The sequence below is a fragment of the Anomalospiza imberbis genome, chromosome 3 (assembly GCF_031753505.1).
Source record: "Anomalospiza imberbis isolate Cuckoo-Finch-1a 21T00152 chromosome 3, ASM3175350v1, whole genome shotgun sequence".
NCBI lineage: Eukaryota > Metazoa > Chordata > Aves > Passeriformes > Viduidae > Anomalospiza > Anomalospiza imberbis.
The window spans coordinates 49,939,611-49,965,371 of NC_089683.1; the positions used below are offsets into that span (position 1 = coordinate 49,939,611).

At 40.3% G+C, this 25,761-nt stretch overlaps 1 long non-coding RNA gene across 1 annotated transcript; it reads right to left on the bottom strand.

Annotated features, from left to right (window-relative positions):
* Positions 1-424: 424 nt before the first annotated feature.
* LOC137469904 (uncharacterized) lies at positions 425-8,644 on the bottom strand. The gene is made up of 4 exons (XR_010996775.1): positions 8,485-8,644; positions 4,958-5,036; positions 3,137-3,200; positions 425-516 (listed from the first exon to the last, which is right to left on the bottom strand). It is a non-coding gene; the product is annotated as an uncharacterized lncRNA (long non-coding RNA).
* Positions 8,645-25,761: the final 17,117 nt, after the last annotated feature.

Genomic DNA, 25,761 nt, shown 5'->3' on the forward strand with positions numbered 1-25,761 from the left:
AGTCTTTGTTTTTCTGATGCAATACTCTTGAGGCTAAATGAAACTCTGAAACATGTTTCCTTGCTAGGAGATATATCTCCTCATGGGATTAATGGGGTTTATGCACTGCCACTTTCTCTTGAGATCCAGACAATTGTTCAGATAATTACTGTTAAGATAAATATTGATCTAGCTACCACTGATTGCATTTGGGTAATGTGAAGACATTACCTGCCTGTGGATCCCTCCACTGCATTTATACATCTCCTTTCACTTGGTGAAACACCTTGTCCTCACCCTAATAAAGATTACTGCAAATACAACTGGAACAAATGGAACAAATTCTTTGGAGCAAATTTTTATTTGGAACAAATTCCAACAGTTCTCTGAATGATCAGATCAGCTGAACCAGATCTGCAGTTCAGTTCTAGATCAGGTTCCATTTACCTCTGGAAGTGGAGACTCCAGAAGTTCACTGGATGCAAAGATCTGTGGACTAAATAATTACCTGAAACAGTCTGTTTTGATAAACACTGCCTGAAACAAAAGCAAAGCACAGGATTTCATATTAAAATCTTGGTTCTCTGGAGCTGATAGTACTATCTATAGTAAATAGGTGTTTATATAAGTTTACTTTTTGAATGGATAAGGAATTGTTTTGGAGTTCAGCCTTTTTGTTATGTGAAGTTTTTTCTTTACATTAGCTATTCTCATTAATGGATGCATTCCTGAGCAATATTTTAAAAATACAGTTATTGCCTTGTAATTTGTTTCTTTAATTCAAATCATGTGGCTTCACTGTGGCGGAAGAGACAAGGATAAGTTTAAAACCAAACATGGCATAAAGTCTTGCACTTTTTTTAAAAGGGAAGGATCTTCAAATGAAGTGTCCTTCTTAAGGAAAGATTCCTGAAAAATATATGAATCACAGAAATGTTTCAGGGCTGTTCCTTCCCATTCCTCATAAAGATTTGTTTCCCACAGTATAATTGCTACTTCTTTGCAACCAATAATAGACACCTCTTTTAAAAAATTAAAATTGGTTTTTGTACAGTTAAAACACAATATCTAAACAATTCCTTGTCATCTTTTCAGAAAATTTATTAACACAGCTGGAAATAATCACTCATTCAGCAGGAATCCCCATAGTCCGTCTTACAGGGAAAAAAAAAAGAAAAGCAGAAAGGCTTGTCTCACTAGAATAATTCAGATAATTGTAAAGGAATGGTTAAAAAATTACAGTGACTTTTAGAAATGTGGCCACACTAACATTGTGATGCAAAAATATGTACAATACAAAGAAAATAAATCCCACTTCTTTTGTTGACCTCAGCAAGAACACAAAATGTGGAATGTCAGATTGTTATGTTTCTGTTATTTCACTTTGCTAGTTATGTATCTGTTTATTTTGACCTTTTTCAGTCTAAGCACAAGTTCAAATTCCATTGTTTTAAAACATGTCTTTATACAGAAAGTTTTCAGGAAGGGCCACACTTCTGTGGTTTTGCTCTTCACAGACTTGCTGTTAATCACATTGTTTTCACTGACAACTTAAGTTTCTGTGCTTTCCTAAATTTCTTGAGACCTGTGGAGACCACATGAGAGAGAAGAAACCATTGATCCTACCCCACTTTGTCTGTGATGAAAAAAAATGTTAATTTGGTCCTTTTCACTTGCAATTTACAGAAACCAGTGCAACTCACAGTATTCCCCAGGTTTCTTTTGATTATGACTTCACTTGAAAGACATATTTGATTGTTATGGGCACTTAATGAAAATTCATTGAAAATTCAGGTACCAAAATGTTTTGGCAGCCCATAGTTGTGTTTCTTCCTATAATATTTGTTTCAGTATAACAAACTCCCTTCTAGTGGGAGGCAACCACAGAACCTAAAATTGTAGAGTAATGATTCAGAGAAGACATGTATATTAAATAACACTCTTTTATTCATGTATGTGAGGGGTTTTTATGCATGGATCTCCTAAGGACATAAGAAGCGGTATTGAATTGATGGGGTAACATCACACATGGACAGCAAATTTGTTTCAACATGCATATCCACTTCATCTGATGACAAAAGGTTACCTATAGGATATATTTAGGTCCTGGAATTTTTTTATGGTGTAGGACATCCAGCAAAAATATAGGTAGGATCTATTACCATATATTCAAAAGTTTCTTTCTAGGAAATGCAGAACTTAATGTGAAATGTGAATTTAATGTGAAAATCTTATGCTCCAATTAAACCCACTTTTTCTCTCAACCCACTACTTTTGTCAGAACTTAGGTCTCCGAAGAGACATAGGAAAAATATTTACAGGCACAGAGAATCTCAACATTACATATTATTTCAAACATTAAAAAATACATTTTGCATTTCTAAATCCAGACATATCCTGTATTTCTCTTCTCTGTTGAAGGACTATGGGGCTTTTGCAGAATCAGGGCTTCAGATACCTTTTTATCAGTTAAAAATATCCTCCCCAAAGTCATATGCTCATAAAATATTATGATGTTTCTCTTGTTATCATCATCCAATTTTTCAGTCACATTCTCTTTATCATTGTTTCCTGAGATTCTTAGTATTGGACAATATTGCTTCAAAGTGAGATACTTTAATTAACAAGTGATCATACCAAGGATTTAAAGCATAGATTGTTGGAATTTTGGCATCACTAGCTTGCTTCCTTCATTCACTAACTCCCAGTGACAGTAATTTCTGTTTTTTAGATATACTTTGCATTTCAAGCTCATAGTGTATGCTTCAAATTAAGTGAAAGTTATTCAAGTGACAAAAGGTTTTAGTTCTAATAACCAACACAAAATGACGGCATAAATTGCTGTGCATGACCCTGCAGTGGCAAAGATGAAGCAATTAACTTAAAAAGCAGACTTGCTGCAGCCTGAAGCAGCTTCTCTCTGCCAACACCCCAGTATGTGGTATGCCAGCATTGTCTGCTGCTGTAGTTCTGCCTAAGTAAGAGGCTGACTTTTGAGATCATGATTTCTGTGGTATCAGTATAAATGAATACAGGAACACCTATCCAGGCCAATTCATTCTGGGCCTGTCAGTTGATATTTCAAGGTAGAAGTGATTCAGAAAGAAAGATAGATAGGATGCTGTGACAATTACTGGTAACTCCCCCTACAGCTCACTCTTGGCTGTAGGGTCTTTTTGCAACTGCTGGGAAACAATTCAGGTTGGGAGTGCAGGAACTTCCTGTCAATGAATTTTTTTACCAACTTTAAGTTATTGATTGAGTGAATAAAGAGAGAATCACAAGAACTGACCGTTTATGTTAAAATGTTATTGCCCACCTTTTATTTATGGAGAATTCACAGTGTGAAGTAAAATCAATTGCTAAGCAATGGGCCATGAAAAGAAACTAGGAAGTGCAGGATGTGGTAACAGTAAGAACGTGCATGCTGGAGTCAGTCAGACTCAGTTAATGGTTGGAGTTGATGCTCTTAAAGGTCCTTTCCAACCTAAACGGTTCTGTGATTCTTTGTGCAACTGCTAGAGAAAGGCACTCTGCCCGAGGGCAATAAAGTCCTCAGAGCCTAATTATAGATACAAAGAAAGGCAGGAAAATTAACTACTTTTAACTACTGGACATTTACTTTTGTGGTTTACTGCTCAGTGTTCACTGCAATGTTAAGCCCTGGTGCAAGGGGACCAGGAATGGAGCTTGTAATGGATATACCTTTAAATTGTTGTTATAGGAATTACTGTATCAAATCCACCTGAACAATGGAGGAGAAGCCTTACAAGAAGCAGTGTAAGTGCAGCAGTGACCCCAACCCATGCTGACTTTTGCTCAGTGGCTTCACACAACAAACCCACAACACTTCCCCCACCCTGAGTCATCATCATAACCAAGAGAGCCTGAAGCCATGGACTAAATTAACTCAGTGGACATTGTGGACATTTTATGGATATTTTACAGGGATTATCCATAAACTAAAGGAATGATACCTGTGTATTACACCAAAGGATGGGAAGGGGCGTGGTGGTTAATGACTATACATTAGATAATGTGGGATCTGACCACGATGTAAATGGTATGGAATAAGGGCTGGAGAATGTAATGGTTTTGGCTGGGGTAGAGTTAGTTTTCTTCATAGTATGTAGTATGAGGCTGTGTTTTGGATTTCTACTGGAATCACTACTGATGATAGGAGGAAGGTTTTTGTTATTTGCTGAGCTGGGCTCACACAGAATAAAGACCTTTCTGCCTTTGTCTCCACCAGTGAGTAGGCTGGGGGTGGACAAGCAGTGGGGAGGGGACACAGCTGGGACAGCTGACCCCAAATGACCTTAGGGTTATTCCATCCAACATGGCATCATGGCCAGCATATAAATAAAAGGGAAAGAAGAAAGAAGGGGCAGGGGACTCATTCAGAGTGATGGCATTTGTCTTCCCAGGTAGCCATTACACGTGACAGGGCTGTGCTTTCCTGGGGATGTCTGAACACCTTCCTGCCTATAGGAAGTGGTGAATGAATTCCTTGTTTTGCTTTCCTTGTGTGTGCACAGCTTTTGTTTTATCTATTAAGCTTTATCTCAACCCGCAAGTTGTTCTCATTTTTACTCCTCTGATTCTCTTTCCTGTACCCCTGGAGATTTGTGGAGCTTAGTTGGTGGCGGGGGAGTTAAACCACATCAAATATATTCACTTGATGTTTCAAACATACCCATTTGTATGTAATGAATGACCATTATTTCTATGTATGGCCAAGGAGAGAGTCTGGCATTGGTGAACTCCTTTCGTCATCTGGTTTAATGGGCAGATGACAAAAAAGCCTGTACCCAACAGCTGTAAAAGCCACATTTATTGCTTAATGAATCCCCTGAGTCTGACGACCTCCTCTGTAAACAATTTTACTAGCAGTATTATAAGTAAAATTGTGCCATTTGGGAATTCTTATTCTACACTGACAAAAATATGATCAGAAAATGGCTATGAAACAACTTACCAGAAATCATTTAGCAGGGCAGTGATAAAAACAACTGTGACAGCAATCAGGTCTTCTGGTCCTTTTCCTTCTCTGTTTCCTAGAGCACATGGATGGAAAGATTTATTACCAAAGTTATTTGCTTGCAGAACAATTATTAGTGCTGACTCATTTAGAAAATGTAGCAGCTGCTTAAAATGTACCAACTCTGTGCTACTGAAAAGAGTTACATCTGTAGGGCACAAAATGAAAAAGATAATTGTCTTTAGAGGCTCTGGTAGCAATGGCCCAGTTCTGCTCTCAAGGTCTGAGTTGTTACTCTGTAGTGTGAAAGCGTTCTGCAGGACATTGTCTGCTGTCCCAGGGTGGGAGGCTGCTGGGATAGCCACAGCTCTCTCCTCTCGTGCAGATGAGAATCACATTAAACTTGCTGGAATCAAAGACATGCTTCAAATTGAAATTTAGCTTTGGCAGTAAATTGGGCTGATGTGTGGGGCAGTGGCGTGGTTTAATCTAATCACTGTAACCAAAATTGGTTGCAGTCACACAAAGCCTGAACAGAAAAACTGAAAGGAAGAGAGAGAGTGGAAGGAGAAAAGAAGGAAGGAGATATACATCAAAGTGGTCAACATAACACATATATCTGTAAATAGGAAACACTGGAGCCAGACAAGAAAGCAACCAAAAAGATAAACCAGAAGCCAAATCCTCTGCTTGTAAAAAAGGGCAAAAACAGCAGAATTGAACTCGTGTGTCCATGTCTTCCAGCTGCTGGGCTCTGCCCAGGAGGAGCTCACAACCCCACTGCAGATGGGATGGCAGTGGTGCTTAAATATGAAGTGAGGGATTTTGCTGAAACTATTGCAACTAATTACAAACATGAAGATAGCGGGATTTTCCATGAACAGCCTGGAAAGACCAAAGCAACATTTGTTTTATTTAATTTAAAAAGCTGTTATTTTTCTCAGTTCCAAGAAAACTAAAGTGATGGCAAGAAATGTGATGTGCAGATTGCCTGAACTTGTGTTAATTATTTTTTAATCACTGAAAATTAAATTAGGTTTTAAATAGACATTATTAATTCTTGTCTGAGTTGTCCAAAGACAGTGTAACAAGCTAACAGACATTGAATTATAATTACAAGAATATATAATTATATCAGTTTTAGAGACTATAAGGATATACTGGCTGTTCAATACAGAATTTTTTCAATTTACAGCACAGATTATTTAACCAAAACAACAAAAAATTATGTAAAATATTATCTTTCATCCTAAATTATTTTGTTTATTGCTTTTCATTTTCTACTACCTTGGAGGCCTGTTTCGATGCACTGCTGTCATGGTTTAACCCCAACCATCAATTGAAGATTTATTTTTCTACCAATTTTACAAATCTGATAGTCTTTGGTCATGACCATCAGGAGAAAGGCATTCTTAAGTCTCTGGATACTGATAAGAGCAGCCTATGAAAGTTTAGGCAGCACAGCTTGTATGGATCCATTCTGCTCCATAGCACTTCCATGATCATAGAACTTTGTGGAGTACATGGATGCTTGGTTTAGAAAATTGATCCCATTTTAATTAAAATAATAGCTCTCTTTTTAATGGCATTATATTATTGTATTTTGAGGGAGATTAACAGCAGTCTGCATCTGGTTCTACAAAAGTCAGTGTCAGTATTAATATCAGGTATAGGAAACACACTAGTCAGACTCAAGTAATTCATAAATCTCTGATAATAGTACACAAAGATCAGAACAAATGAGATATTCAGGAGATTCAGTTTTCAGTCTTCTATGAAGACTTCTGTAGTATCTGGGAAATATAAGTAAGAGGAAAAAAAAAAGAGGGAAGGAGAAAGCGACCTTCTTGCCTCCCACCACCAATCATATATCACTACTGATCACCCTTAAGACCTGGAGAAAAATCAGCAATGAACTGGGCATTCTGTGGAATGACACTCGATCTACAATGGGGAAGAAATGCCCATTGTCTTCTGGAGTGTCAAGATGCCAGAGGTGCTCTGTGTGACAGACTAAGCACTAATTTTCTCTGACAAATCCCTCTGCAAAGACTGCAAAGCCCAGCAGAGACCAGATTAATATCTAGGAATTCTGCAAATTTTCTGGTCATTATTGGTCTAGCACGTATTTAACAAAATACAAAGTGTTCTGAATTCCTCATTAAAGGGTACAAGGGAATTCTCAGAGGATGAATAGGAAATACTGCTATGTAATAAATACAATATTGAAAATAGTCCAGCATTAAATTCCATCTGAAAAAAAAAATTCTACAAGCAGAAAGAAAGTAGAAAAGAAACATGGGTTTTTTTTCTTTTTAAAAAATCCTCTAACTGCTGACCTTGAGCTTCACTGAAGACGTGTGAAAGACAAGAGAAGAAACTTCATTTAAACAAATATAAAGCTGATTTGCAATCCATTTGTTGACAGCTCTGTAACACTGTCTGGCAAACAGATACCAATCTGGATAAGAAATCTGTTCCATTAGCATGGAAAGATGGCTACAGATGGAAGTGGCTGTGTGGAGGAGCCCAGCCAGCCAGTGACAGGGTTGCTTTCCGTAGGAGGTCCAAAGTTGGAAACAAAATGATGGGGCCAAAATTTTATTTTGCATCAAAGCATGTCATGATTTTCAGCCATCTGCACCCCACTATTCTCGTGAGAGACAGCAACCTTTGACATGCCAGCTTTTGCTAAAAGAAGAGGAGTGGCTAATTGGATTCCTAATCCATTAATACTAATCTTTTCACTGAAGTGCCAGCAAGTGTGATTTGTCATCTTTGCTTCCCCTGCTGCTTTATGTGGCTCTGTGAAACTGGAGCACAGAATTGGTTGCTGCTGCTCACACTCCACTGGTGTGGTCTCCTAAGGCTCTGCATAACCTGAACTAATGACCTAAGAGATGCTGCAGAAGTCTCTGGCCAAATTCAGCCATACAGGGAGAGGATTTACTTGTAGGTAAATCCATGCTCTGGTACTTTGGAAGAAGTAATGCACATTTACATGAGAGCTGAATTTGGTGTACAGTTTTAAAATTCCTTTTCGAGTATTATTTATTGTAATCCACAGAAAAGTGGTTTGGGGCATTTTTTTTCCCTATGTAGGGATGAGCAGATTTTATAAATGAGATTGAATAATTAGAGTTTGTTCCTCAGATGAAAATATGCAAATGATGCAAAGTATCTTGCAGCTTTACCCCTTTAATGCCTCAACCACATATTGGTAATTATATTATGAAGCTGCATTATGTTAAATTTAGTGGGACAGAGCAAGAAGGAGTACATTGGAAGCATCCATAAACCCAGATTATTCAAGGCATGTGCACACAGATAATCTGAACCCCTCCAAATTACTCCCATTCTGCTCTTTCATTCTCTCTCACAACTCTCTAGCCAAGCACAGTTTGCCCTCAGTTTTCATTGTAAGCATAGGAAAAAAGTGTTGGAGGAGAGAAAAGATGCTATAATTGTTCAAGACCTACAGGTAAAATGCATAAAACTGAGCTAAGTGTTTTAAAACACCATACATTTAGAGAAGTCCCAGATGGTCTCACTGAAACATCCATGTTGAAGCAAAACTTTCCAGCATTCAGTTGAATATCTGAGGGTTTATGGATTTAAGAATGGATTTTTAGGAGGATGTATCACTAACAGCTGTCACATTTGGGGTGCTCACAGTCTGAGAATTCTTTTTATGCAGAGCATTACTGCACTGGCTTACCTGAAACAAGCAAAAAAGCATGAACAGTGAAGGGACAATATGAACAAATGGGAAAAAAGGAGATGAGGGTACTCAAGCCAACACAAGAAGCCATATGCCAGTGATGCAAATAAATGCTACTATTCACATCTGTTGGGGGAAGCTGAGGCAGAAGCACTGGCTAACTGGTCTTGGAACATGGTCCTGTCTGTCACAGACCAGCAGCTGTCTGCAGTGTCTCCACAGTGGTTTCCCCTGTGGCTATGACCTGAGTTGTAACTGGTGACAGAACTATGAGGAATTCTCCAACCAGGACAAGAATTGAGGTCATTCAGACAAGCCTGTGATAAGATGAGGACAGCAGCAAGGTCAGCTGGATGGAATCAGACTACAAGAAAATCTTGGTTTCCTGTCCTGGAGCAAAAATAGTAACTTCTACACCACCAGCCCCCACTCTCCTTTTTTATAAGCAAACTGAAGTCCTCAAACTACAGTCTCTGCAGCAGTTTAGGGGATTAGAAAGTTGAAAAGTAGGTATCCTTATCTGAAACTAGAAATGTGCAACCTGCACATCCCTGAACAAGTTTTTATGACTTTTAGAAATGACACATGGCCCAACAACAGACTCACTGATCTGGAAGAGCAGAAACAGTGGCACTGGAGATACTCAGAAATGCTGCAGCCTGGGCCACCCTCAGACTGGATTCTCTGAGCATCTACACAAAGGAAGCGGTGTCTCACTGTCATGAGTGACTGACACGGGGCCTCTGAACCAGGTCTAGAGTCATGGTTGAAATAAAGGATGAAAGGATGAAATACCAGCATTGTATACCACCAGTCTAGAGGTGGCTGTGAAGTTCTGTGACTTTGGCAAGGTACATCATGGGGACTTTCCTTCTTCAAAACACATAGCAATGCTAAGAAAGGAAGACTTACTCAATCTGGTATGGAGCTCTCACTTTCAGTGGTAGCAGGAAGAGTGCCCACATATGTGTGTATGGACTAGAATCTCTTTCTGCTCTGACATCCAAGCTAGTTTTGAAGGTTTAAAGGGTCATTTTAGTTGTCTGTATTGTTTGTACTCCAAGTTTGAGTCCCATGGCTGTGATAGACCTGGTTTTACACTAGATACTTGCATGATGTTAGCAGGACAGCTGTGGAAGTGCAGAAACCAATGTGTGCTGCAACATCTACCTGAGAAGCTCAGAAAGTTGTCAAGCTGTTAGTTTTAAGATGGCTTTGGCATGCCTGCATCAACTGCAATAACAGCATGTTTTGTCACAGTCCTGCTTATTCCTGCTTATTCACCTTTTGATAGTATCCTGCTTGTTTACACAGAACATGGTAAGTCCTGCTGTCCTTTACCTCAGGAATCAGTGCAATATCAGACATTTTCATCAGCCAGCATTGGATAGCCCAGCACATAACTTAAACTTTGCTGCAAGCCTGGGATATTCAGTTACTGAAAGGAACCTGATTGCTTTTTATGCTTGTCTCTTATGTCCACCAGTCTCAGTTACAATTTAGCTATTTCCCCAGCTGAACAATGCTAATGACTTTGAAAGGCAGTTAAGTGAAAGATAACCTTCAATTAGCAGGTAAAAACCTTAAGGTAAGCTGTGGTAGGACTTTTTTTTTGTTTGTTTGAACTGTTCATACAAATTACTATTTATAACTGTGCTGTGTGCAGTGAAAATGAAAGAACACCCTCCTCCCCCAGTTTCTAGCCACCTTCTACCAAAATTCAATTATCTCCCACTCTTCCCAGGGCATTAGTATAGAGCTGAGGGGAAAAAATATGAATCACAGAATCATTAAGGTTGAAAAAGACCTCCAAGATCATCTAGTCCAAGCTTTGACAGAACACCACCATATCAACTAAACCATAGCACTAAGTGCCACATCCAGTAGTTTCTTGAACAGGAAGGATGAAAATACATTCTTCCATGGTGCTATCATTCATAATTGGGCTGCCAAGTTCAAGTTGGGCTTCCATCTCTCAATGCTTGAGAGGGTAGCAGAATGAGTGCTAGTTATTATATGTAATGGGTACAGTTTCATGCAATCATTGCTGAAAAAAATTGTTCAAAATCCAGTTTGAGGTTTTAGCCACAGAAATTCCTTTGGACAGGCACAAGACATTGCTACTCTCCAACAGGAACAAACTGCTGACATTCCCTGTGCAGTTCTAGGCAGACCCTAGTTCACAGCAGTATCAGAATAACTTGAAGATTATATCTCTGCCTCCTCATGCTTCAGAACACAGCCCAGACTCTAATTCTGGGGGTGGAGGGAACTTCTAGAGATTATTTCATTACAGATCACAGTGAGTTTTGCCTTGGATGTTGGCTAATGCCCTTTTTTTCCCCAGTCTTGTTTTCCTTATGCTGGCCACAGAGCTGACCAGTGAACACATGCATGACACTGACTCCTGTTTTCTGGCTTAAAAAAAAGCCAGAAATTAGAATATAATTCAATAGAAGGTGAGGCAGACAAAAGCATTTGCAAAGAGAGGCCCAAAATGGATGAAAGGGCATATACAAAATTCCACGACTCTGGAGTGCAGCCTGTGCTGTACTGCAGGAAGTAACCCCAGGAAGGACTCCATGGGGAAAAATTTTCAGTGTGCTGAAGAGGGTGAATTCATAGAGTTGTTACTCCCCCTTTTCCTCCTGTCAGATAAATGAGTAGCAGGGAATGTAGGAAACTGTATTTGTGTGAAGGATTCTATGTCCTGGCCCATGGAGTGATCAGATAAGTAACAGGAGCTCTAAAAAAAGCATATTCTTAGAAACTGCGTCATCTGAACAGATGCAGTGCTGTTAAAGTTCACTGGATAAACTAGGTTTTATTTTCTACAGCATCTCTTTAAATACAGTAACAAGAAGCCAGCAGGTTCATGGGTGCATACCCACTGGAATGTTTTGCTGCACATTAATAACTCCGCATCACAAGGTTCCAGCTACGTCAGCCAAAATAAACATAAAACAGTTTTTGGTTTCAATCCCACACATCACCTCTGGGAATTACGTTGAAACTTCCTGTTTTCCCCACTACCTGCCATGCATTTCACAGCCTACAAATGCGAGCTAGTGAAGAGCTTTCAGAGATCATACTTGGAAGGAAACCAAAGAGTCAGAAAACAGCTTCAGACTAACACAAATGGCTGTGTTAGTCAAACCTGCCTGTGAAATATGGGCAGGAAAAGGGGCTCATGAAAAGGACACCATTCATCCAGGATTCCTTTTCAAAGTGACTGTACCAAAGCAGCAAGGTCCTCGCACTGAACTTCAACACAGAACTGCAGCCCAGCAGCCTCCTGGCTCTTCACAGACGTCTCCACCATACTCTGTGCCTGCAGGCACTGAGAGGAACAGCAATGTTGTCCCTGCTCCGTGATTTTAAAGGAAGGTGTAAACAAACATTTGTTTTACTGAACAGTGATGCTTCTCCATATACAAATACCTTGACTGAGCTCCAGGTACTGCATGTTGTCTGTTCTTTCCTTGCCTCTGCATCAGCACAGGAGAAGGAGAGCCTGAAATTCTGGGGAGGCCACTTAGAATCATAGAATCACAGAATCATAGAATCACAGAATCAGAGAATGGGCTGGGTTAGAAGGGATGTCAAAGATCACCAGGTTCCAACCCCCGTTTTGTGAGCAGGCGCACCTTCCTCTAGCCCACCTTGCTTACAGCTCCTATTCAACCTGGCCTTGAGGGATGGGGCATTCACAGGTCCTCTGAGCCACCTGTTTCAGTGCCTCACTGCCTTCACAGCAAAGATTTTCATCCTAATATCTAATCTAAACGTGCCCTCTTTCAGTCTGAAGCTATTCTCCCTTGTCTTGTTACTACATGCTCTTGCAAATACTCTCTTTCCCCTTGACAATTACCATTATCGATTCTCTAAAGAGTAAATTTCCACTTTGTTAAAAAAATACAATAATGTTCAACAAACCTTTGGTGAGCAGTGGGCTCCACATAATTCAGTCAGTAGTGAGGGACAGGTAAAATCTCAAACAATTTAGTGTTTCTTCATCTATTAAACTTCAATTTGACTGGGCTTCAGAGGTTTCTACTTTGCTGTGTGACATTTAGATCCTGATGTCTTAAACAAGTAAAACCTTGTGCACAGCCTGGTGTCTACCACCATACAACCAGCCTAAAAGTTGGATGACTTTTTCAATCATAGACTCACAGAACATGAGTTGGAAGGGACCCATAAGGATCATTGAAGTCCAACTCCTGACCCTGCACAGGACACCCCAAGAATCATACCATGTGCCTTTTAAACACTTCTTGAACTGTGTCAGGCTTGGTGCTGTTACCACTTCCCTAGGGAGCCTCTTCCAGTGCTTAACCACCCTCTGGGTGAAGAACCTTTTTCTAATATTTAATCTAAACCTCTTTATTTCTTTACTTTAAACAAGGGAAAATGGATTTTTAGCCATTTATTAGTAGCAGTGAAAAACTTCACATGCTCACAAACATTTTAAGACAGCTTTGGCCCAAAAAAAAATTCCTCACCATCTTTCCCTGTGGGATATAAATCTCAAGAGCGTTTTAAAATCTGCTCCACTTTTTTGGTCCTCAATTCAGAAAAAAATTAGGACATTCATTTATGACCTATTTTCTATTGTTAGGAACCAATCAGTTTGCAGTAGTAATAGATAATAGAGTCCAATGCCGTGATAACACGGAAGACAACATATTGACATTCGTTGCAATAAAAATACATCCAGAAAGAAAACTTTTTTACAGCTTCTGGGAAGCAGGTGGTTGTTATACCATAACAAACAAATACCAAAAAGTATGAGGTAGATTTTTTTTTCCTGCACATCAGGTTTTTTATTTGTGGTGCGAAGTTTATTTTAATCACGAGAGCTTCTGTGGTGAGTTGACCCTGTGTGGGTGTCAGGTGTACACCAAAGCTTCTCTGTTTTGCCTGTGATGGTAACTGGTGAGTGATCTGCCCTGTCCTTATCCCACCCCATGGGCCTTTCTTTATGCTGGTCTTGGATATATTCAGCATCTGGTGGAGCCCATGTCCAGTCCATTGTTTGTGAACATCTGAGCCTCTCATCTGCTTCTCTCCAGAGGAGTACTTCCAATTCATTTGCTTCCTGCTGCAGCAGGACTCTCTCCTGGCCTAAGCAGATCCATTTTGGGGTCCTCCCCATTCTGGTCCTCCCACAACATGTCAGCCTCTGTCTCTGCCTGTCGGGGCAAGCACTTGCACTGAGACCTCTCGCTACCACCTCAGGACATCTTGTTGACATCTTGCAACTATTTCAGAGTTGCAACTTTCAACCTTCTCAGAGTTTTCCATTTTCCTGCAGCATCTACTCCTTCTGTAATGGCCTTGTTCAGCTCACTGACACACAAAACCTGGGCTATATAGGCCTTTGGTCAGGTCCTTCATTGCTGCTTTAATGCATGTCTGTCCCTGACCCTTCCAGGTCCCTTAATTCTGTCCTTGCATACCTGCAAGCAGTTACAACAAGAAAAGAAGGAGTACAGAAAATTTGGCCTTTCTTTTCTTCAGTCTCTCCCAGCATGTCTGGGAAAAACTGTCCTTCTCTTTGGCACTCCTATAAACCACTTTGGAAGTGGTGCCTTTGTTGGGGATCCAGTTGGCTGCCCTTCCCCAGGAGGAAGGGGTGTGTGCCAAGAAGCATGGCCAGGCAAGGCTGAAAACCTCCCTCTAAAACCTCTTTTATCATTGCTGAGGGCTCCAACAAGGGACATACCCATGTGACCGGCAGCCCTGAATGCAGGGCCATTGCAGGAGGTGGGGAATGCTCTGCCAGAGCTATACACACACATCTCTCTCCCAGGGAAGGAACCACCAGGACACGGGGGTTAAGCAATTCATGCCCTGCTTGTATATTTCAAAAATCCACCATCTTTGCCTCTCTTGAGGCATAAAATAAAATGTTAGTCACAATAACGTTTTATTTGCTATAACAGTTTCTAAAAACCTTCCCTTTAAGGTCCTGAAGGGAAAATAGCGCTGAGTGCTAACACAGCGTTTCACAAACACATGTTTCACAATCCTGAAATCTCCATATTGTAACCCAGGGAGCCTCTGATGTGAGTAATCTTCTCTCTGCAGCACCTTAGTTAGTAGAGGTATTTTTTCTTCACTACTAGATAAGTAAGTAGTTAACAATGTTTTACCACTGTTTTACTAATATAAACTCTTTAACAGATTTCCCTGATTTTTGGTAAAGCTACCAAACAAGAACAAACCGACCGATTCCTGGCAGGTCTGTCTGGAACAAATGGCAGAGGTGGCTCTGTTGTCTGCAGACTTGCTGTGTTCCTACATGGGGAGTCTCTTTACCAGCCTGACTGAATTACAGCAGAGTGCTGCCAAGGAATTTACAGTTACAAGGAGGTTTATAATAAAGACGATAATGCAGGAAAAAAAAAAAAAGTAATGTGACTTTTTGAAGATTACCAGCAAGCTAAGTCCACAACACAGGTATTGCTGTGGTTGTATATTTTGCAAATGCGTCTAACCTAGCATTAAAAGTTGCCAGCAGCCTAGTAACAGCATGACAGGTGTTCAGAGCCCCACACTGATGCTATTCTGTAAAATTAATGGTAGCACTAAGAGTAAAACTCTAAGGCTACATCTCCAGTAGTAAATAAAAAGGCTAGACACTTTTCCATAACCTGAAGCAATGCAGCATGGCCTGGCACACATACACAAATCTACACCATTCCCTTTTGCCTCCAGACGTGATGGTCATATCTGAACACACATTAGGAAAGGTCTGAGGCATTCAATCCTTTTTGTTTCCAGCAATATTTCTTGCTGGCATGGACCAAATCTGTGCCACAGAGCATTGTAACAATTAAACAAGACACATGATTGCAGACCAGTGCCCTGGTCCTGTTCTACTTTCTAGTATAGAGATATAGCCTATGGGTATCATATGGCCTTTTAAAGCCTTTTAAAGGCTCTCTGGGGCTCTCCCATACTTTATCAGTTTTTGTTGCTTACACCAATGGGTCCTCAGATCTTGCCTGAGAAAACAGCAGTGCTTTACATCTCACTCATAAATAGATAAAGGGCTTCTTTCACTTGAAAACATCGAGCCATGAACAATTCTTAGAGTATCACGCATCAACCATGTCAAACGACCAAAGAGGAAGCTGTGTTAGAAAAAGAACTAATAACCATGGCTGCCTAGTCTGTGTGAGGTTTGGAAATGAGAAGGAACTGGAAGAAGTAAATGGGATCATTTTGGTGAACAGTCCCCACTGCATCCTGGGGTAGGGAGGTTAACATATCGGTAACAGCATAGATTTGTCATAATGATGAGCTCCAGCAGACTTCCCCCCATTCACCCATTCCTTCTAGGGATATTACATGTGCACCCCCAGCTGGTTTTGCTAAACCCAGCCATGTTGTTGGAAAAACACATCAAAGTTGGTGTGCATGTGGTTGGTTTGGGGTTTTTTTTATCACCATTTTGCATATTGCTATAATCTCTAAAAAGTTATATAGAAACCAAGTAGAAGACTTGAAATATTTCTGAACTTTCAGTTTGCCATATTTCTCTAGACCAGAAATAAATACGGATAAAACAGAATTCTCTCATTCTCCTGGGGTTCTTGTTAACACACAAATTGCTGACTGGATTCAAAGCTTGCTGAATTTAAGAAGCACTTTAACACCAAGAAAATGGCCTCAGTTTCCTGACTATTGATGTGCTCATTTTGAAAACCTCAACATCTATGAATCTGTGGGCTTCTTAGACTTAGTGCTTAAAACTAGCGAGAACAATAAGAGAAAAACTATGTGCCTAATTGCATTTATTAAGGGTCAGTTCCATTTTGAATCTACCTTTTGAATTCTGTTGGGGAAAGAAACATACAATTCCATTAGGATTCAATGATACCAGTGCTGATGCCACAGGCACAGCCCATATCCCCTCAGGAAGGGCAGGAGCTTCTCCACTGAAAGGCCTGATGTGCATTAGTGCAATGGTTTGTGGGTTGCTGAAAGCTTTTAAATTACATATTTCCAGAGTAAGAGGGTATGCATGGGGAAAGAAAAATGGAAATTAAAAAAAAACAAACCATCAAAAAATACTCCATATGGGGGTGCTTGGGGTTGGAGAGCAGGCCAGGGCTGCCTGCAGAGGCACAATGGCATTTGGAGACACCTATAGGGATCCTATTCCAGCTGTGCCGTGTGGGGTGAGTGCGGAGCCCACATTTGTCACAGGCTCAGGTCAGGCTGTGGGAATGTAAGAGAAGAGGAGCCAGATCCAAAGCAGGGTCTCTTCTATGTGTTTCTCCCTGAAATCTCATGCTCAGAGGGCAGGCTTGTTAAAGTGTGTATTTCAGATACAGTGAGCTGGAAAATTACAGTAGTGGAGGTTACACAGCTGCAAATTAGGTAAGAACCAGGCACAAAGCTCTAAGCTGATAAAAAGGAGGAGCAAGAAGAGAAAATAGATACTTAATGAAGTGAACATTTACATTGTAACACTGATCTTGGACTGACGGGATGGTAGAAGCAGGAGAGAAGGAAAAGTTATAGAGCAAAATGATCTTGAGAACACCTTGATTTTTAAGAAAGAATATTCCTTTGGGCAGGCATGATATAAGTAAGAGTGAACTTGAGCAACCAATTCCTGAAATTAGCCCCGTTGAAAAGCACTTGAAGAGGGAATTCAGCTGTGGTTTGAGAGCACAAGGACTTCCAGGAATTAATCTGATCTCCCAGCTCTCTCTGGCACCACGTCAGAGGGAGAGGAGCTGCGACTTGAGCAGGCATTGAGCTGAAGGTATCAGATGGAAGTTTTGCTTCTCCATTCTCTGTAAGAAAGGCTGACTTTGGAAAGCACCATATTTAAAAAAAAAATAGTTTGTGACACAACTTTAACACATTTAAAATGCACGAAAAATCAGATCCTAACTGTTTAGTAATTATTCTTTGCAGTGTGACAGATAATGTTTCAATATTTGCATGCCCAGGCATCAGTAAACATCTTGAAAAATAAGCCTAAAGCACTAAATTTACACCTAAATTAGTGGCTTGCTTTTGAGATATCCAAGGTGCCCAGGCATTATCCTGACTCCAGAGGAAGCTCTTGGAAGCAAATCAAAAAGGGTAGGGGAAGAAGGGAATAAAACAGATTGTTGGAGGCAGATCCTGCTTTCTGATTATTTGGGCCCAACACAGTCACCACACAATCAGGAGCTGGTGATGGGAAGCTCCAAATTGTGCAAATGGCTTCCAGCTCTCTCTTTTTCTTTTCACAGAGCAGAGTGTGCAGCAATCGAGCAGCCAGCAGCAAACCAAACATTTAGTGTCTCCTTGTCTGCAAAACGAGTGCTGACACCCTCTCCTGCACCTGGGGCTGCCTCAGCACGGCAGAGCCCTGAAGGAGTGCACCATGACATTGATTCTTTGGCAGAACAAGGAGGTACATCAAGGAGGACGTCAATTCTTTGGCAGAACAAGGGCACTGCCACACTGCTTCAGGATGTTCATCGCCCCCACAACTGTCCGGGCCCCTTGTGCACAGAGAGCAGCTGATGGAGGACTGCACAGCCAGGAGCCAGGAGCTTGCTCCCGTTGTCTCACCCAAGAAAAAGAAGAATCCCCATCAGACTGGATATTTTAGTGGTATGACATGACCAGAAGCAAAATGCCATATGTCTTCTGTTTTCATTGTGATAAAAGTTGAGGGCACCAGACATGGCTTTTTACAAGTTCCTGATGTTCAAAAAGCCTTGGGAAATTTAAGAAAATTAAAATGAAGCCAAAAGGAAGAGCCAAGCGTGGTTTTCTGTCCACACGTCTCTTACTCAGCATTTCTGTCACTGGGCCAGTGAGGGCTGGGATCTGCTTCTCCACAGAGACAAAGGTTTAAGCACTGTGAAGAAGGTACTAATTTTTTTTTTCCACGTTAACTGAAACAAAACATATTTACTCGAGGACATTTGTGAGGGCTATAGCATATGAATGGCACCTTCCACAGCCCAGATTAATGGATACCTGTTAGATGAGTAGCTAAGCAGTGTCAGAAGCAAGAAAGTGGCATCAAGATCTGCAGCCATTGTTCAATGAATTTGAACAATGAGGAAGAGAGTTTAAACTTCTATAATCTGCATCATCTGGGACTAGCTGACTTGACTAACTAGAAGATGAAACACATGAAATGGAATTCATATAATGGAATAAGCTTTGCTCATTTGCTGAGCTGGAAGAAGTTTCACATGGAAATTTAGGAAAATGCACAAAAATAATTCTTGTGTTTTCATTTTTTTCCCAGAAAAGCTGAACAGAAATAGATTAAATAAATGGTACAAAAAAAAACCATGCCAACTTCTGCTTTAAAATTTAAGTTGAAATTAACTTAAATATATTAAAATTGCTTTAGAATATTAGGACAGTCTAAAAAATATCCTTATGCAGTGACAAATTCTGATATCATTTCAGTGTTCAGGATTGTTAAGAGAGAAAGAGAGGAATTCCTAGCAGAAGGGAATGAAAATCATCAAAGGATTTATATGTTAACAAATAGGATTCTACCAAAGATCATCTATTTCAGAGAAAAGCACCATCTGTCACCCTCATACACAAAAAGGAAAAGAAAAGAAAAAAAAAAAAAAAAAAAAAAAAAAAAAAAAAAAAAAACCAAAAAAAAAACCAAAAAAAAACCCAGATTCTGGAGCTCCCTCTGCTGGAAGCATCTATTTTTCTTTGGCTTTCCCTCGGTGCACCTACCACGAACACTTAAAAAAACCCACCACCTTTTCATCAATAAACTGCACGTTTCACTTTACATGTGATATCAAGGAAGAAGAGATTTCTTTCCTCTTTACACAAAAAGATCAAAGACACGTAAACCAGTACTGTTCACTCCACAACTGGGAAAAAAAAAAAAAAAACCCACAGGATTTAAAGATTGACTGTACTACCAGTAGGATTTCTTTATCTGTTTTTCCTCTCTTTTTTGAACATAGGAATTCATATTTACAAAGCTTCTCCCACCACAACCCTGGTCCTCTATTTTCTCTCTACCAAATCAACAGGGAATCAGTCAATTAGTGTTTAAAAATACAAAAGGGCATTCTCAATAACATCGCTGCGGGAACAAGCCTTAAAAATATCATGCCAAACACTGTAATTATTACACATGAGTAATAACTCATGAGTAACAATTATTATTATTACACATGAGCAATAACTCATGGCACTCATTTAGCAGAGCTGACACAGTTGTGGTACGTTCACACCTAAAATTGTATCTGTAAATGTAATTGGGCAGTGCCCCAAATGCCTTGTTTAGATGTGGGTGTCCTGCAAGACTAACATTTTGGGAGAAGAGCCTGGAGCACGTTGGAAGCGCGTAAGCTCAGGCAGGGTGCCGTTTTAAACAGCCATCTTAGAATGGGATGAAGCACACAGCAGAAGAACATTTCTTCTTTACCAACCACAAAATGCATTTAAATGCCTTCCTCAATGGAAGTTGTCAGTTTTTATCACCTTTGTCCTTTTTTCTTCCAGCCTTTTGTCTGCAGACAGGCAAGGCCTCTGGCTTCAGCTACCCAGTGTATTCAGCTGCTCTGCTGAAAGCATCACCATTCAGCTCAGAGGCTGCCTAACCAGGCTGGTGTGCGACAGACACACTTGGCACAGCTCATTGGCAAGCCTGGGGATGTTCAATTTCATGAGGATTTTTAAAAAGACCCAGTATGTTCATCATCTGAGATCCAGCATTTACACATATATATGTGTGTGCATTCTATGTAGAATGGATACAAACCCACGGTGGAAGAGACAGAAGTGAAAGAGCAGTCTTGAGGATGTGCACAGGTACATGCTGTCAGGAGACAGATCCAGGATGAAAAGAGCTATGTAAACACAAGAGCCATAAAAGCACAGAATCATAGATTGAGGTTATGAGGGCAACACTAAAGGGCGAAAAAATATGTGAAAAGTGACAAATGGGATCACTGAGAAGGAATTAAAGGTGGGACAGCAAAGGCAGGAAGGAGGGACAAAGGAAGAATGCCACCACATCTCACAGTCCCTTTTCTGAGAACATCCTCCTCTCCCCCAGCATCAACCTACACAGAAAAAAACATGAGAAGTCACTTTTTTCCTTTTCTAGACAAGAAAAAGAGGTGTCTTATGCTTTCCAGCTTCTTGTTGCTTTTCATTTATTCCCACAAGTAAAGCCCTCCCTTTTAATGTTGGTTTAAATAGTTTGCTGCAAATCTGAAAAGTCTGTGTGATAAATTTTGGTCGTTAACATTATTCCCTGCTATATTGTAGATACTGTCCAAGATGTAATGATACCAACAGGTCTAACCCACTGCCAGCCGAGGCACTGCTGCTACAAATTAAGAGAGAGTAGCTCAAATCAATACGCTGCTAAACAGACCACATTTAACTTTAATTATTAAAGTCTAATTACATTAGACTGCTGAATTTATATTATTTTAGTGACACTGATTCTTTGACTATAAGATCATGTCTGATAATTTCATTTAACTTTATTTAGTTTACTCTGTTCAAGATGAGTAATAGTAGGGATGTAATCTCCAGGACAGCTGTTAAAGACTAATATTTATTTCTTGGATACAGTTACTTACAGAGGATAGACTTTCAGAGGAGTCATACCACTGCTTAAGTTTAGGGGTCAATATACATTAATTCTAGGAGTTTCATCCTTTTATCCTTCTTTTCTCTTTAAGTGTCAAATGCAAAAGAAATATACAACTATTAAAATTATCACCTTGACACTTAATCACAGGAGAAGAATGAACTCAAACAGGATACAAAAAGTGAGTCAGAAGAGTGCATTTTTCCCTTCAGTCAGTACTGATTCTCCCTAGCATTCAGACTAACAATTGCTTCATGTCTTCGGGGTACTATTTTCACAGCTGCTGAGCTGGGTCCATTCCTGGGATCCCCTTGGATACAGCTGGTGGCTGCAGCTGCCAGCAGCTGCTTGGGCAGACTGCAGCTTGGAGCACCACAGCATGGCCACCAGAAAGCCCCACGGAACAAAAGGCTGCTGTTCCCAAACAGGTGCTTTTCCCTAACCTCCTGTCCCCATGTTCTATTTCCAACATACAAGTATGGCTCAGAGAGTTATGTTTTGTTGCATGGCCTTTCCATTACATCTGGCTTTGGGAGTTATTTTGCCCTGATCAATAAAATCTGCGGGTTTTATCTGCGGGAAACTGATCTGCCTGAGAAAGCCTGAATGCTAATTGATGAATTGACCTTTAAATCCATGGAATCATAGGATTTTTTTGGGTTGAAAGGGACTTTAAAGATCATCTAGTTTCAAGCATCCTGCCATGGGAAGGAACACCTTCCACTAGACCAAGATGCTAAAAGTCCCATCCAACCTGATCTTGAATCCAGGTTCATGTATGTGCGACTAGATTCTACTTTGCTGCCCCCAAAATACTGTGGATATTCTTCAGAGAGGGCATGGCATGGGGAGGGTGCCTCATTTTCAAATTCTTCTGAGAATGACAGTTGTGCAAACTCCTAACAGATCAACTGAGGCCTTCACTGGTTATTTTTGAAAACACAGAAGAGGTAAACAGATATTGCCAGTTCAATGGTAGATGGTGGTGGTGCTGTTGTTGCTGTTGTTGTCATGTCCAGAGGGTAAATTCCTGGTAGTCATATTACACAGCAACAGCTAAATTTGATTTATTTCTTGTCAATAATTCCCTTTCTGTTTCACAGACACCAAAAGAAAAAGGTACCTACTTGCATACTAGATATTGACTAACAAAAATAAGGATTATACAGAAAGAGTGTGACAATATGTGTGACAATAAGTGACAAGAATTCATTAAGGAAGTTGGTATCAGATGCTGATATATCAGCAGCTTCTGTCTGATTACAAGTCTCGGAAGACTACACCGTGTAGAACATACTTTGGAAGAAAACAATGGAGAGTCCACACTGGGCAAGTTATCAGCTCACATGAAAGAGAGATGCTGTCTGCTGGCCTTTTCATTTTGGCAGGTTTATTTTCACACCAGTTAGTTAAGAAACATCCCGTTCCAAGAAGCTGAAAGAATATAGAGGAGAACCAGCTATTTTTACTCCAGTCATTTTTGTCATCAATGCCCCAGAGCTTATTGTCTGAGTGAGCATAAACTGCGTAACGCTGTCTAAAAATAAGCCTATGCACAATATTTAGTACCAGAAAATAAATCTCTTTAGTGCACGAAGAACATGTTAACTGCTATTCTTATTGATTCCATCAAGCTTTTAAAACTAAACTTAGCTGAGTTTAAATTATTCTTCCTTTCCAGTCTATTTCTCACAAGTTCTCCTCTATTCTCTCCCCAGAAGACCACCAGCCTCATCACCAGGACATTCTGCAACCTGAGGCAACAGAGAAAGCATAAAGTTTTCACATCCCAAGGTGTTATGAGCTGCAGTGAAGGAAACAGACTTCCTGTGACCTCCCCTTGCAATATTATGAATGGGAAGGTTCCTAGTGGAATCACTTTCCCCTCAGTTCTCTTATCAGACTTCAGCCATATTGGGGCAGAAAGGCTGTTTGGCACTGTTAAGTGTCAAATTTACCTCCATGGTGAACTGCCAGGGACTGTATAAGAATAATCTTAAGAAGAAGTATTATTAATCAAGATCTCACTTTATGAGGGAGTGCTCTAACCCTTATGTTTCAGGGGATTTCATAGCTGAGTTCCTCACAGAAGCTTGCAGTGCTACCTTCCAGGGGTGAATCCAGATTTTTCCCAGGGAATCAAGCATATGGACCAATGAAAAGGTATGGTACATGTTAACATCTAAACAGGACTAAGATGGGATGCCTTTGGGGCATCCAGGACATAGAACATGTTCCATGTCCTATAATTTCAACATAGCTGAAAGTACCTAAGGAACACCTGCAATTTCATGTTGCATGCATCCCAAAAATTTCACATGACTTTTTTTGTGATTTATCTAGTCAGTTTTTCCAAATTGCTGCCAAAACAAGCCATCTATATACTTGCAGAATATCTGTTTGGAGAGCCACCCCTTTCTTCATCTTCTGCTTGGTCTTATAACTGAGATAATACAATAAATAAATAGTGTAATTCTGACTGCCACTTCATTTTCTGCATGAATTTCAGCATACTGGTTTTGATTAATTTAAAACCCAGTGTCTGTGCTTCTGCTCTCTCCTAGCAAACAGACATTCCAGATCCAGAAACAGACAGTTAAATTTAATAAACATGTAATGCTCATCTCCTGTACAATTTAAACTGACACCATGACCCAATTAAGCTTTTTGGCATCACAAACACTCTCAGTTTAGGGAGGGTGGTGGTTCTGTGGCAGTAATAGGAACCAGATATTACTTGTATTGTTTGTCTGGTTTAGACATCTCAAATAGAACAGTTAAGAGGCTCCAACAGTACCAGTTTGGATGAAGAAGTAAAACTAAATTAGATCGAGAGTCTATCAGCAATATCAACCTAGGGACACTGTGAGTTCATGAAGAAACTGTTTTTATGTAGTTTAGATTCCCTGATATGAATTCAGCAGGTTAAGACTAAAAATAAAGATTATATCTGGATTTTTTAACATGTGTGTGATGTTTAGATTAAATCCCTGAAATTTCTTAATAAATTAGATAAGGTGCTTGCTATAATTAATCTCTTAAAATTAGTTAGTGATCTGAAGTTAACATATCCATCACTCGTGAACTTCTAATAAAGCCTGTTGGGAACATAATTTTAACTTGGATATATGAAGAAAATCTTTAAAATAAAGCACACTAACTCACACTCTCAAAAGAAACCATGCTATCTTGAGTCCTGAACACTGAGTATAAACAGAGTTCATTTACTCAGAATAGGAATTGTTCAGTGAATGAATAATGAACTGTTTAAAATCTGCAACTTGTGTGTCTTTGTACAAGGCACACAGCTGGCAAGTGCACGGCACAATGGGATACAGTACCTAAAGGTTTATCTGTACTGGAATACCTCTGTATATGTAGGCACCTGTGGTGAGTGTGTTTTCTCCCCCATTAGAGGAAAGGAATCTCTGGAGTGACTCCAGTGGTGCACTGTTCTCTCCCAAGACAGGCTTATGCTTCTTTAACTTCAGTGCTGACACTGCCACAGCCTCTCTATAGTCACTGATGGCTGAACTCTGTGATGGAAGCACCTGCACAAGCTTTCCTCAGGGATCTGCTGGTGGGTAGATCTGCAGTGTCCTCAGGCTTGCACCTGGATGTGACACAGAATCACAGAGCCACAAAGGCTGGAAAGGACCTCCAAGATCATCAAGTCCAACGTTTGACTGAATACCACCACATCAACTAGACCATGGCACTGTCACATAGTCATTTCTTGAACACTTCCAGTGGTAGTCACTGCCACTTCCCTGGGCAGCCCATTTCAGTGCTTAACCATCCTTTATGTGAAGAAATTCTTCCTGATGTCCAACCTGAACCTCCCCTGAATGTCTGGAACCTGTGCTGAAGTGTCAGATACAGGCAAGCTCCTCCTTGGAGCTTGGACCACAAAGTGCCCAAAGCAGCAGGCACAGCTGAGAGCCAGTCTCAGCCAGCAGGGTAGAGGTGCCTGCTAGGAGGAACTGCCAGCAAAGCAGTGAAGGCCCACTGATTAAGAAACTGTTGAAAACTTTTAAACTGGAGTTAAAAGCAACCAGGATTGTATTACAGATACAAGCCAGATGCTGGAGTTTCAATTTACACCTCATATTGGTGCAAGGCAAAAGCCTTGATAATTCTGTCCCCAGATCCCAGAGGTCCCAGCCCAGCCTTGCTGATGAGCCAACTGTCATCACTTCTGGGTGTGATAGATAAGTGTGGTAGGGAGCAAACTGGCTGAATTCTGTGGAGTTTTAATCACCCACCAAACAAGCACTTGAAAGGCAGGGAAGCATTAGGGTTCAGTAACAGTCTCCTTGCCAAAACATTCACTCCCCACCGGAAAAAAGCTGGGGAGTGGTAGCTACTTCACCAGAAACCAGGAGCAAAGAAATACAAACGTAAACAGGTACAGAAAGCATGTTACTATTTTCTTAACTTGGAAGAAGGAAGTTGGCAAAG